We start from the raw sequence: 11,931 nt of genomic DNA on the forward strand, positions 1-11,931 counted from the left end.
AAGACAATATTTCCTACCTGAAGCTGTGAGATTTTGCAGCTCTGAAAGGAATCATAGGCTTTTGTTCCTGAGGACTATGACATGACAAACTCCATAATGGAAAAGTAATGACTTTGGAAGAGGCTTATTTAAAAAAAAAAATAAAAAAAATTAAATTAAATCTGGGCCCTTATCCAGGTAGAGATCTTAGCCTGGCATTCCATCTACATTCTTTCTGTTATTAAAATAATTTAGGAAACCGGGAAGCCTGTTCTGCATTCAATCATGTTAGCCCACGCTGTGTCAATTTGAATTCTGCCTGTGGTGATAACAGTTGAAAATCTGATGGGCCAGATACTGAACTGACAAAAATCGGCGTTGCTCCATTACCATCAGTGGGGTTTTGCCAGTTTTCCCTTGTTAAAGATCTGGACCTCTACTTCTAGGAAGGCATTTTTCCAGACAGCAAAACAGTCTCCTATCTCTTTGGCAAAGGAAAAAAAAAGGAATAATTTAGTGATACTTTGGAAAGTGACATGACCATGATAATGCAACTTGAAAATTAAGTTCTAGGCTCATTTTCAGCATATTTGAAGTTAACTAGAACCATGTCCAGGTACTTCAAATATGATCAATAGATAAAACCTGGTACCATTTTTCAGTGTAGATGCCACCAGATTCCAAGATGAAGATTAGTATTTTTCCATTTCGGTTCATTAAGATGACTTAACAACCCTGTTAGAAAACTCCTCTGATGATGAAAACAACATTTGCATGCATAAGCATACACATGAAAATATTTCATCCTTCACCCAATTGATTTTTCAAGTCTAAAAGTATTTCTGAAGTTCATCTTTGCTGGAGAAAGTCCATAAGCCTGGGAAAATTACACTTTTGGTATTTGATCCTTAGCTGATCAGCAATCAGGGTAGCTTAGCCTTATCCTGTGCACCACCCTGCTATAGTTCACCTGATGAGAGAACGAGGCAAGGCAGTCCCTTCCCTATTCACATTAGTTACTTCTATCCTGAGCAGTGTTGCTCTTGACCTTCCTCAGGATGACTCCACAACTCTGCAACATGGCCCTATAATAGTCATTACTTGGACAACTAGTCAAAAATGTTAGAGGACTGCAGTGTGAGTCACACTGCTTTGGCCAAGAGGCAAAACCTGAAACACCTTCGTGGTTAAACTTCCCCTTTATCTGTTGACATTTGCCAATGCAGACAGGAGAGAGGAAAAGAGTGGAAAAGAGGGACTTCAAACTTCAGGGAGAGGTATTTTCATCTGATATATGACAAGTAGTTTTTATTTGGGAAAAGAGAAAGAAAAAGCAATACATTTCCTACAAGACCAGTTTCATGGAAAGGTTTGAGCTGGTTACAGCTGTTACACAGGAGCAGGGACTCGATAGTGATCACAGTCAGCTTCTGCAGTGAAGTGCAAAGCCTGGTCTGACAGCTGAGCTCACAGAGCTAAACTGAGACAATACCATGTAATAGGTTAGTCTTCATGCTTCAGCAGAGACCATGAATCCTTCAGTATCTTTACTTGCTTTGAGGGACTTTCTGTTTTGTTCAGTTTTCAAAGCAGATAGCGATCCATTGATGGCATTTAAATGCATCCACCACAATGAACTCTAAGATGCAGGAAATAACATTTTCTTGTATTTAAGCATCCCAGGAGACTACAATGATTATATTAAAATTTTAATCACAAATTCCTTACATTAAAATCACAAAGAATTCACTGTGCTAGCGAATTTCACAATATGAAACTCTTTTACAAATTTGTGGCAGATAGCAATTTTCTATCTAGGAGATGTAAATCAGTTATTAATGAGCCAAATTGCTAACATCAAGCCTGGTATCTACATACAAGAAAGAGACAAAAATCTTTCAGAAGCTTATAAAGTTCTGCATGTACTAGCCTGAAGAATTTTATTCCCTGTTTCCTGAATTGAGAGACATCAAACTACATCTCATTCTACGATAGTATCTCCACCTGATTCATGCATGGTGCTGTAGAGCTTTGGAACTGATGATCTGAAATTAATAGCTGAAAAGCTATTCTGAAAGACCTATCCATTGCATTTCAGACTTTGTAACTACAGACTAGATTTTTGGTTCAGATGAATGTAGTTCTAGTACAGGCTTAAATAAACACCAGACAGACAGGTCCAAGGCAAAGTCTACAGCATCCTCTAGAACCATATAAGCTCCTCAACACTTACAAGCATGGACCAGAGCTCAGGACCTACCACAGCAATCCTGCCTTGACCTGAGCCACTGTTCTGAATTTCAGAGCTGTCCTTGAATGTACAGTTGCACAAAACAAAACTCTTTTTATTTCAGCAACTTCCATATGTTAGGATCCTAGCTGAGCTCAAGCACATTCCTAGCAGTACTTGAAATCCAATTCTGTTGCTTTTTTTCCTGCGTGTATTAAAAAATCCATTATCATTGTTAAAGAGTGCAAAAGGTGATGAGTAATACAGAGTGGATTCTGGGGATGAATTTGCAATGCAGCTAGAAAACCAAGTATTTAGATTTTAAATCCCAGCTCATTATTGGAATTAATTCTGAATGCCTGCAACTCTTTGCTAATGCCTTCATAGAAAACTACATAGTTTGCATCACTACGAGATTACCCAATTCCTTCACTTGCACAATTGTTACAGTAATCAAGAATGGATTTAGCCTCTGCAGGTGCAAGAGCATCTCCAAATAACACAAAAAGTTCAATAACCCAAATGGACCTTATTGCATGAGAAGTAATTTACAGGCTACCAGTCTTTCTGCTTACTGATTTTTTCAGCAGAGCTTAAGAGATTTGAATGGAATTGCGACAAAGATTTAAATTTAAATCTAGGGCAGAGGCAGATAAACTGATTAATTAACTGATCAATTCCATAAGGAGCTTAAAGCGTATCTTGTAATTTATGAAGGAAGTCATGGGATGCAGTGCTGTCTTCACAGGGGTATCTCCCCATGTAGGAGTGTGTCCCATGAATAAAGCAGTTTCATTTCTCTCCCATCACTGATGCAGCTTCTCAGACATGCAGATGGAGAATTTTCCTTCCACAGCACCGTGCGTCCTCCATGCTCAAGTTTTCCTAAAAACAGATAGAAAGACAAAGATTTGTTGTTGGAGGCTCGTAAAGAGCAGCTTCAAGTCGTCGCTCCTTCCAGACATCAGCGTGCTAGAGTGTGAACTCTGAGCCAGGGTGCGCACAGTATAGCTGTCTCACTTGCACACAAGCTGTGGCATGTATTTGCAAGTCAGCTGGGACCACTTTCAGACCACCTCCTTTAAGTGCCTGCCTGTGTTGCCATGACAACTTGTAAGACAGTGATGGGCAATTCAAGCTCCCCACGCTCCATGTCTGCCAGACTGTATTCCTTATATAGACAATGGAAAGAAGTAGGCATCTAAGTTAGGCACCTGAAATCAACAGGCTGACTACACCTCACACACATCTACCCCCAGCCAGCTGCTAGATTCCTGGCTGGTTCCTGCAAGCAAGAGGGACCCACTACACACTCACCACTCCTGAACTCACTTCCTCATTTGACTTCCTCTTCCAATGTGTCATTCAGAAGTGACAATGTGGCATCTAGGAAATGGTCCAAATGTATCAATTTTTAAAGTGAAGTGCTCAGTAGCAGTTAAGCAGCCAGAGCTTTCGGCTCATCACAGTATTAGAAACATTCAGATTTCTTTGCACTTGGGTAGAGAATGGTAAATTCTACCACTGCACTCAAAACGTTTTTTTCACGCATTTCCGGGTCTTTCATCCTGGAAGTGTATTCCACAGATATAGAATCAGATAGACCTATTTTAAGCGTTAGAATAAAGAAGAAATATTAAAAAAAAAAAATCCCTTGGCACACCGCCCGCCCCAACCCCCCAAAAAAACCCCACAAAAAAACCCTAACAAAATAAACAAACAAGGAAAAAAACCCTCCAACAACATCAAAAAAACCCCCAGACCTGCTGTAAGTATAAGATCTTCAGATAGACCATAGTCCTGGAAGTAGAGAAAAACGTTCTCTGCAACTACTTATGCAAATTCAAATGCATTCCAGGTCAGTTCACTTGTTTTGGAAAGATGTCAAGCCTCTTCCTATCTTCAGTACCTTTTCCATTTTTATTGGTTCTTCTCTTGCACATCCATAATTTCCCAAGCTTTTTCTTTCATCCCCTCTGCAGGTGAAATATGTGGAGTGTCTCACATTGTTAACCTGTGAATTTTTGTTTGTTGGGCTTGGAGGTTTCTGTGTTTTTCTTGTTTGGTTGTTGTTGCATGGGTATTTTTGCAAGCTGTTTAATTTTTTAATAGGTACACTGCTGTGCATTTGTTATAGGGGTGGCCAAAGAAATGACCTAGCAAAGAACTGAACACTTGGAGCAGAAAGAGGTGTGATTCATGACTTGCCTTAACCTCTGGAGGAGTTTGTTTCAGACATTTAGATAACAGGCTGAAACTTGTTTCAATGACCAGGAATTATATTATTCCAACAGAGTGAAATCTGTGACAAGGTTGACTCCCTCGGGAACTTCAGCAATTCAAACAACTTTCAAGAACATCTGGAAAGGGCAAGTTTAGGCACTTCATTCACACTGACTTCTGCCGGGATTCAGTCCTCTCTCCTCACATGATCCATCTAAAAGCTTGGTACTTCATCTGAGCTTAGGGTCTAAGCTTATTCAACTGCCCATAGAGAGACAGGTTTATTTAGGGAATAAAGAAAGGAGATACCTCTTTCTCTACCCATTAACTACGAAGAATTGGCTTATTCAAGATGGCTGGCTATTTGACAGCTAAAAAGAGGAACAATAAATCTCATGCTTGGAGTCAGTGGGCAGTAGGCAGTCTGTAGGAGTCAGTGATTTCAGTACTCTTCTTGGCCTCTGCAGGGGGTTTTGAGTTTGATTTGATGATACCTGCAAAGACAGTGGAGAAAATTAAGAGCAGGTCTGACGTACTCTGCAAAGCCTGTGCTGCTGCAGAGGCTCTGTTCTGGAAAGGACTTGGTGCAGAGACCTCCATTCACAGACCATCTGAATTAGCACAGTCCATCCAAGGCATGGTGAAAGCATGAATGGCTGAAGTAAGTTTATTATTAAGGGTAGGATGTGGGTTGTGCACCACTTTAAGCTTATGGGGAGTGTTTTTCATAGAATCATAGTATAGTTTGAATAGAAAACAGCCTTTAAAGGCCATCTAGTCCAACTCCCCCTGCACTGAGCTGGGACGTCTTCAACTAGATTCGGTTGCTGACCGTCTGACCTGGAACATTTCCAAGAATGGAGCATCTTCCACCTCTCTGGGCAACCTGTTCCAGTGTTACAACAGTTATTCACTGATGCTGCTTTGTGTATGGAGGAATTCAAGAGTATTCTTTAGCTACAGACAGATGTAATCAGTCTCCAATATGCCCTCTCACCCAGATGAACCTTCGCTAAGGCTATGAAATATAGTCCATCTGCTCAATGATACTCTTGCTCAAACCCATCTTCAGCAAACTTGTGGCTGAGCCCTTCCAAGACACAAGGTTACCAGAGTGACAGTAAACGTACTTGTGTTAATCCCCTGCTGCTAGCACTAGGGTTAAAGTTAACAAAGCCACACATTCTGAATATTAAAAAGAGGTAAGAAAAGGAATGGTTCTTATGGGAATCCACCAACAAAATGTCTAGTGAGAGGGACATAATTTCCCACCACTGCAGCTTCTCTTTTACCCAAGGATATCCACCTACTCTGAGTGCTTTAAGCCGTGTGAGCTAAATCAATAATTTCAAATTATATTTTCAAAGTCATTTGTTGAACATCTGTGGGACATTTTTTAATATTGGTTATGTTCAGGAACTGTAGAATAAATGGAAGGGTAACTTGAAGACTGAAAAAAGAAAAGACAATTTTTTTGTGAATGTGTCAGTCACCTTCACCCACTTTCTCAGCAGGGATCACTTTGGCACACCTGGACTGAAATCGGTGACATCCACTGCTTGAGTCAATATTCTCTGAAAAGAGTGGAGGCTGCCGAGTCAGGTTCTTTGATGTTACTATTTGGTCATTGTCTTGCTGAAATGTCATTCTCTTTGATATTTGAGGCAGATGTGCAAATAAATTAAAGGAAGAGCTTATTTATGCTGAGTGCATTAAAATGGCACTTGTGCACTGAAATGGACATGAAAACTATATTTACACAAGCATTTTATCTGCAACAGACAGGGCTTCATAACAAGATGCCTTCCCTGACACAGGAACAAGGGGCTAAGGCAAAAGGCATATTCATCTATTCTAATGTATAATTCCAAAATATAACCTTTCCTTTCAGTTATTATTTGCCTAATTGCACAGCCAAATTTAGCTGGTGCATTTGAAAGCATAATTAATTGCAATGCACTTAGTAACGTTCCATTCTGCACTGCCTGTAAGTCAAACTGCTGTAAGACAGATTTGATTTTTGGAAGGGTTTTCATCACACTGTGTGCACTGAAAATAATTAGTGATTCAGGAGGGCAGTTACTTTTGTCCTACTAATTGGATATGCTGGCAGTCCTTTTGGCCTTGTGGTCAGATGTTAGCCTCATTTGCACAGTTCCAACCAGTGGGATTACCTCACTTGGGTGGTCATGTGTGTATTTAAGAATATAATTCACACTTTTCAGTTTTGTAGGAGTTGAACTGGTTTGTGTAAGCCGTGACTTTGCTCTGAAAGGACAAGAATCCATGTTGTCTTAGTACAGCACCGAAAGACTACATATGGCTTAGGTTAGTGGGTACTTCTCACAAGCCTTTGCAGCTACCATCAGGCCTGCAAAAGTATCCAGTCCGGTCTGGAGGAGCATTCTCCACTGGTTTTCACCACTTGTTAATGTCTAATAAGGTTTGGGAGAAAGTGTTTATGGAATGTGATGGTGCAGTTTCACAATAATTTGGTTTTGGCAGAAGAATCAACTTAAGAAATTCTTCTCTCCCTTCCCCTGCCTTTGCCTTGCAGGTCACAGACCTCTTGGTTGTGCCAACACAACTGTTTGTAAAGCAGTGTGATGCCCTGGATAAATTACATAATCCAGGTTAAACTGCCTTCTTTTCTTTTTCCCTGCTTTTGGCTTTTTGAGATGAAAGTGGCGTAAGGGAAGGCAAACTTTGGGGAAAGAAGGAGTGGCTGTGGAGGGAATTGTCTAAACAGGGATTGCCACTAAAACCTTCGATATTGTGAAGCTGCTGTTCTGAACCTCACTTTTGGTGGTTTGGTTTTTGTAATGGTTTCGGGGGTTTTTTCCAAAGCATACTAAGTAGAAGGAAAAAGTTGGCAAAAACTAAAAGCATGAGACTTATGTCTTCTTACCTGCCTCAAGTGCAGATTAGCTGTTGGAAGACTACGATGCTCTCTGTCAACAGTTCTCAGACGTGATTTGGGCTTTTCTTAATTCATGGGATATGCTCAGCCAGTAGCTTTCTTGTACCGTGATTTGAGAACTGCTGCTACAGCAATTCAAACACTGAGCACATGGATCCGTAGAGCAAGGCTTTGGTGCACACTATGGAGACAAAGCCCTTGAGAGAAGAAGCAGGACTGAAAAGGAGAAGGAGGACAGGGCAGGGATTAGGACAGAGGGGAAGGGTGCCAAAAAAGCTTCAGCTCAGAAGTCAAGGACTGCTGGGCTGCTGGAACATGTTAGGGCATGAACCTCCTCACCGTTGGAGTTCATGGGAGAGAATACATCATGGCTGAGTTGGTTGGAAGGTGACACTGAAGCTGATGAGATCCAGGAGGTCCATGTGCTACAAAACTGCTTACTAGAAGACTGATAAACCTGAGATTTTTCATCTGATTTTGAGAACTTGCTTCTTTTGAATGAAAGGGAATACACAGGTCATCTGAAAAAGCCAAGAGGCAAATTAACCAGAAGGGACAAAGAAAGGGAAAAAGAAGAATGTGGAATAAATATGAGGCTGAAGAACAGTTTTAGTTTGCTAGAAAACAGCTGTCAGTATGGACAGTTAAGAAAAATGTGAAGCAAGATCAGCACCTCTTATAAAATAGTAACACATTTTTTTAAGTACTCACACTAAGGATTTCTTTTACATTTTTTTTTCTACTGAAATAAAACTTGACAAGTCCAAGAAAACATACCTGTGAAGATATTCCTCAAAGCCTATGAGATTTTAGCTGGAAAAGGTGCATAATTCCCCCCCCAAAAAGCAATATTGATTGCAAAAGGAAGGAGAAAAAAGTTACAACAACTCAGAGCAAGAATATGCTGGTATTTGGGGTTTGGATTTTCAACAGCAGTTAAACATTTTTCAGAAGTCCAAAGACTACATCTTCTTCCTGGTTTGGTTTGGCTTTTTTCACAGAGGAAATTAAATCTCTTTTCCAAACTGATTCTAATACTAATGATTTGAATGTCATTTACAAGCTGAGCAGAAAAGGTCTTTGGCAAATTTTGGAACATTTAGGATGTCCCCCCAAGTTCCTTAAAATGATCATCTCACTCCATGAGGATCAGCACGGCCAAGTCAGATATGGCGATGCACTTTCTGAGCCCTTTCTAATAATGAATGGTGTGAAACAAGGCTGCGTTCTTGCACCAACCCTATTCACAATCTTTTTCAGCATGATGCTCCAAAGGGCCACGGCAGACCTTGATGATGAAGATAACATCTACATTCGATATCATACTGGTGGGAACCTATTCAACCTAAGGTGACTGAAGGCCCACACTAAGACCTTAAACCATCTTGTCCAGGAGCTGCTTTATGCTGATGACACCACCCTTGTCGCTCACACAGAAGCAGCTCTGCAGCGTTTAACATCCTGCTTTTGCTGAGGCTGCTGAGCTTTTTGGGCTGGAAGTCAGCTTAAAGAAGACAGAAGTTTTCTATCAACCTGCACCTCAGGAAGTCTTCCATCATCCCCATATCACCATTGGTGAATTAGAGCTCAAATCAGTCCAGCAGTTTGATTACCTAGGTAGCCTCATCTCCTCGGATCGTAAGATTGATGGAGAGATAGACAACAGGTTAGCAAAGACATATAGAGCTTTCGCAAGACTCCATAAAAGAGTTTGGCAAAATAAACACCTGAAGAAAAGTACAAAGATCAGTGTTTACAGAGCCATTGTGCTGTCCACTCTTTTATATGGATCCGAATCATGGATCATTTGCTGCCACCACTTGTGACTCTTAGAACGCTTCCATCAACGCTGCCTCCATACAATCCTAAACATCCACTGGTCAGATCATGTGACTAATACGTCTATTCTAGAACAGGCAGCACTTACAGGTATTGAGGCCATGTTGCTGAGAACACAGCTGCGCTAGGCAGGACACATCTCCAGGATGAAGGACCACCACCTCCCTAAGATCATGCTCTATGGTGAACTTGCCACTGGCTGCCACAAAAGAGGAGCCCCAAAGAGAAGATACGAGGACTCCCTGAAACAACATCTCAGCCTTGGCCATATTGATCAACATAACTGGTCTACTCTGGCCTCCAATCGGGACGTCTGGAGACACACCATCTATAACGTTGCTGATCCTTTGAGAACTCACGCAGGATCACTCTCGAGGAGAAAAGACAATGCAGAAAGAATCGCGTCTTGCTGATACCATCCGAGCAGTCTTTCTGCTGTGCCTTTTGTAACCAGACTTGTCTATCTCGCATTGGCCTTTTTAACCACCAGTGTGCTTGTAGCAAATGTGGGTAGAGCTCCTCCCAAATCTTTGTTCACGAAGCCCAGCCATGAAAAGCTGAGCTCTCTGTGCATGAGCTATTTCTATCAATGAAATAAGAACATAATGAAAACCAAGACAGATATTCATGTGAGCTAGTTCCAGTGAAGTATATAAGCAATGGTGTTGGTAGAAGTACTGGCAACAGTCATATGTTCTAGGTTATCTTGGCAATGACATCCATTCAGAAATCGTAAAATGTTACTAATTAATCCTAAACATAGAGCAGTTTTTAAATTCCTGGTTGGGTTTTAATGGTGGAGATAATAAATTTTTAAAATGTAATAATCCATTTTGCAGAGAACAATTTCTTTGACATAGATTTAGACTTACTAGTTTTGAAATGCAATAAAATTGAATAGAATAAAATAAAAAGTGTTAATAAAAATATTAGCTGGAGGATTAAGGACAGATGGCTTAGAAGTCAAGGAAATAGTCATTTTTTTCCAGTAACTGGAATTCATACAGAACCAAGGTTATCAGGAACAAGAGTGAGGTGAGCCGCTTGCATACTATCTGACTAAGATCGCCTGTTCTTCTGCTTGACTTGCAATCAAAAAAGGGCATAGATTTTTATAAAATAGCATGTTATCTGTAACGTCCCAGCAAATATTTTCCATAAACAAATGTCAGCCTGCTCTCTGGGGGTAGGGACTTAAGAATTCATGATGGCAAGTTGCAGAGAGTGACTGGCCTTCAGAGACTTACGATGGTTTCCCTCTCCCTGACCTGGATGGTAAGAATTCCAGAGTTCCTCAGGGGGTAGAAGTGAAACCAATTTCTTAGAGCCAGCACCAGGACTTGCAGACTTCAACTGCCAATCTTTCACCTGCAGTTTGGCAGGTATCACACAAGCATTTGCACCACAATAACTCATTTGCTTGTAAAATGTTCCCATACAAAATATTACTTGAAGACTGTTTATGGAAACCAGATAAAAGGTGTTCTGAAAGCCAAAGCAAGTTTGGGAATCTTTGTTTGCAAATATTTTCTTTGGTATATATCCAGCTCTACTGGGAGAGATCAGTTTCACTTTAATGCTAGTACTGTAAAAAATTAAGTACTTAGTTTAATCATGGAATTTAAAAGAACTTTCTGCAGATGATGGAGAGAAATAGGCACTATCAGAGGGCAATTAATTTTGTTTCCATTAGACACGCCTTAGGGGATGATGAACCACCCCCTGGAGATACACATATCTTTTGATTGTAAAGGGAATAGAGATGATTTGTTTGGAGAAGACGCTGCTGAGTCAGATTGCTGTTGTTAATGACCTACCTTCTTGCCAACTGACACACCCTTGACAGGACTTCCTGGAAGAAATCAGCTGCCGTGTTCCCTTTTCTTGAGGCCAGACATCATTCTCTTCCATTTGCATGCACACTCATGTGGTAGGTGGGCCCAGTTTAATCGCATCTCTGCTTTGGCCAGGAATTAATGTTCCTCATAAAGCAAAGGAGAGACCTTCACTAACAAGGATCCACATTTGAATCATCAACCATCCTGTCAGACCTTGGTTTTAATGGAACACTTTAAGTTTTTAGGAAAACAAAAACAAAAACAAAAAACCCACCCTATGTTAGGAAAGCACAAAAGACACAAGAATACTGTTGAGGACCAAACTAGATGCTGAGGCTGTGTCTAGGTACACATGTCTAAATAGTGCCAGGGAGCTCAAGAGCATCAGAACTGACTCACCTTTGCTGCTAAAACAGTCCATGGCATGGCTCACACCATGGGGTCTCCATCTTGTACAGACTTTGAGGCTTGACTGAAGAAAGCCATAAGCAACCTAACATAGTATCAGTAACAGTCCTGCTTTAAGGAGGCAGCTGGACTGGACGAGCTTGAGAGGTCCCTTCCAACCAGCACTTCTATGAGAGGCTGAAAATGTGTCAGAAAATTCTCCACTTGATAGTGCTGTGTGTGCTCCCTTCCTGTTCTTTCCTTCTGTGCTCCACATAGGTCAAGCAGCAGCTCCCAGAGGTCATACAGGAAGGATTATTTCCTCAGTATGCCTTCCTCTTCCTCATACTCCTTCTTCTGACCTCAGCAGAGCTGCACACAGTTGCCTAAAGAAAGAACATGACCTTTTGACAAGGGAGTCATCCAGTAATTTGTTCTAGCCTGAAGCTACTTCCCCCAATTCCCTCTTGGTTTTTCCCTCAGCCTCTTGGCAATGAAAAGATTTGCTAAGCCTG

At 41.0% G+C, this 11,931-nt stretch overlaps 1 long non-coding RNA gene across 2 annotated transcripts; it reads right to left on the reverse strand.

Moving 5' to 3' along the window:
- Nucleotides 1-2,414: 2,414 nt before the first annotated feature.
- LOC113945418 lies at nucleotides 2,415-11,681 on the reverse strand. Of its 2 annotated transcripts, XR_003527078.1 has the most exons (3): nucleotides 11,429-11,681; nucleotides 11,009-11,173; nucleotides 2,415-3,094 (listed from the first exon to the last, which is right to left on the reverse strand). It is a non-coding gene; the product is annotated as an uncharacterized LOC113945418 (long non-coding RNA). The 2 variants fall into 2 exon arrangements; XR_003527079.1 differs by lacking the exon at nucleotides 11,009-11,173.
- Between the last annotated feature and the right edge of the window lie 250 nt (nucleotides 11,682-11,931).

Source organism: Corapipo altera, unplaced genomic scaffold (genome assembly GCF_003945725.1).
Source record: "Corapipo altera isolate COAL_440 unplaced genomic scaffold, ASM394572v1 0, whole genome shotgun sequence".
Classification (NCBI taxonomy): domain Eukaryota; kingdom Metazoa; phylum Chordata; class Aves; order Passeriformes; family Pipridae; genus Corapipo; species Corapipo altera.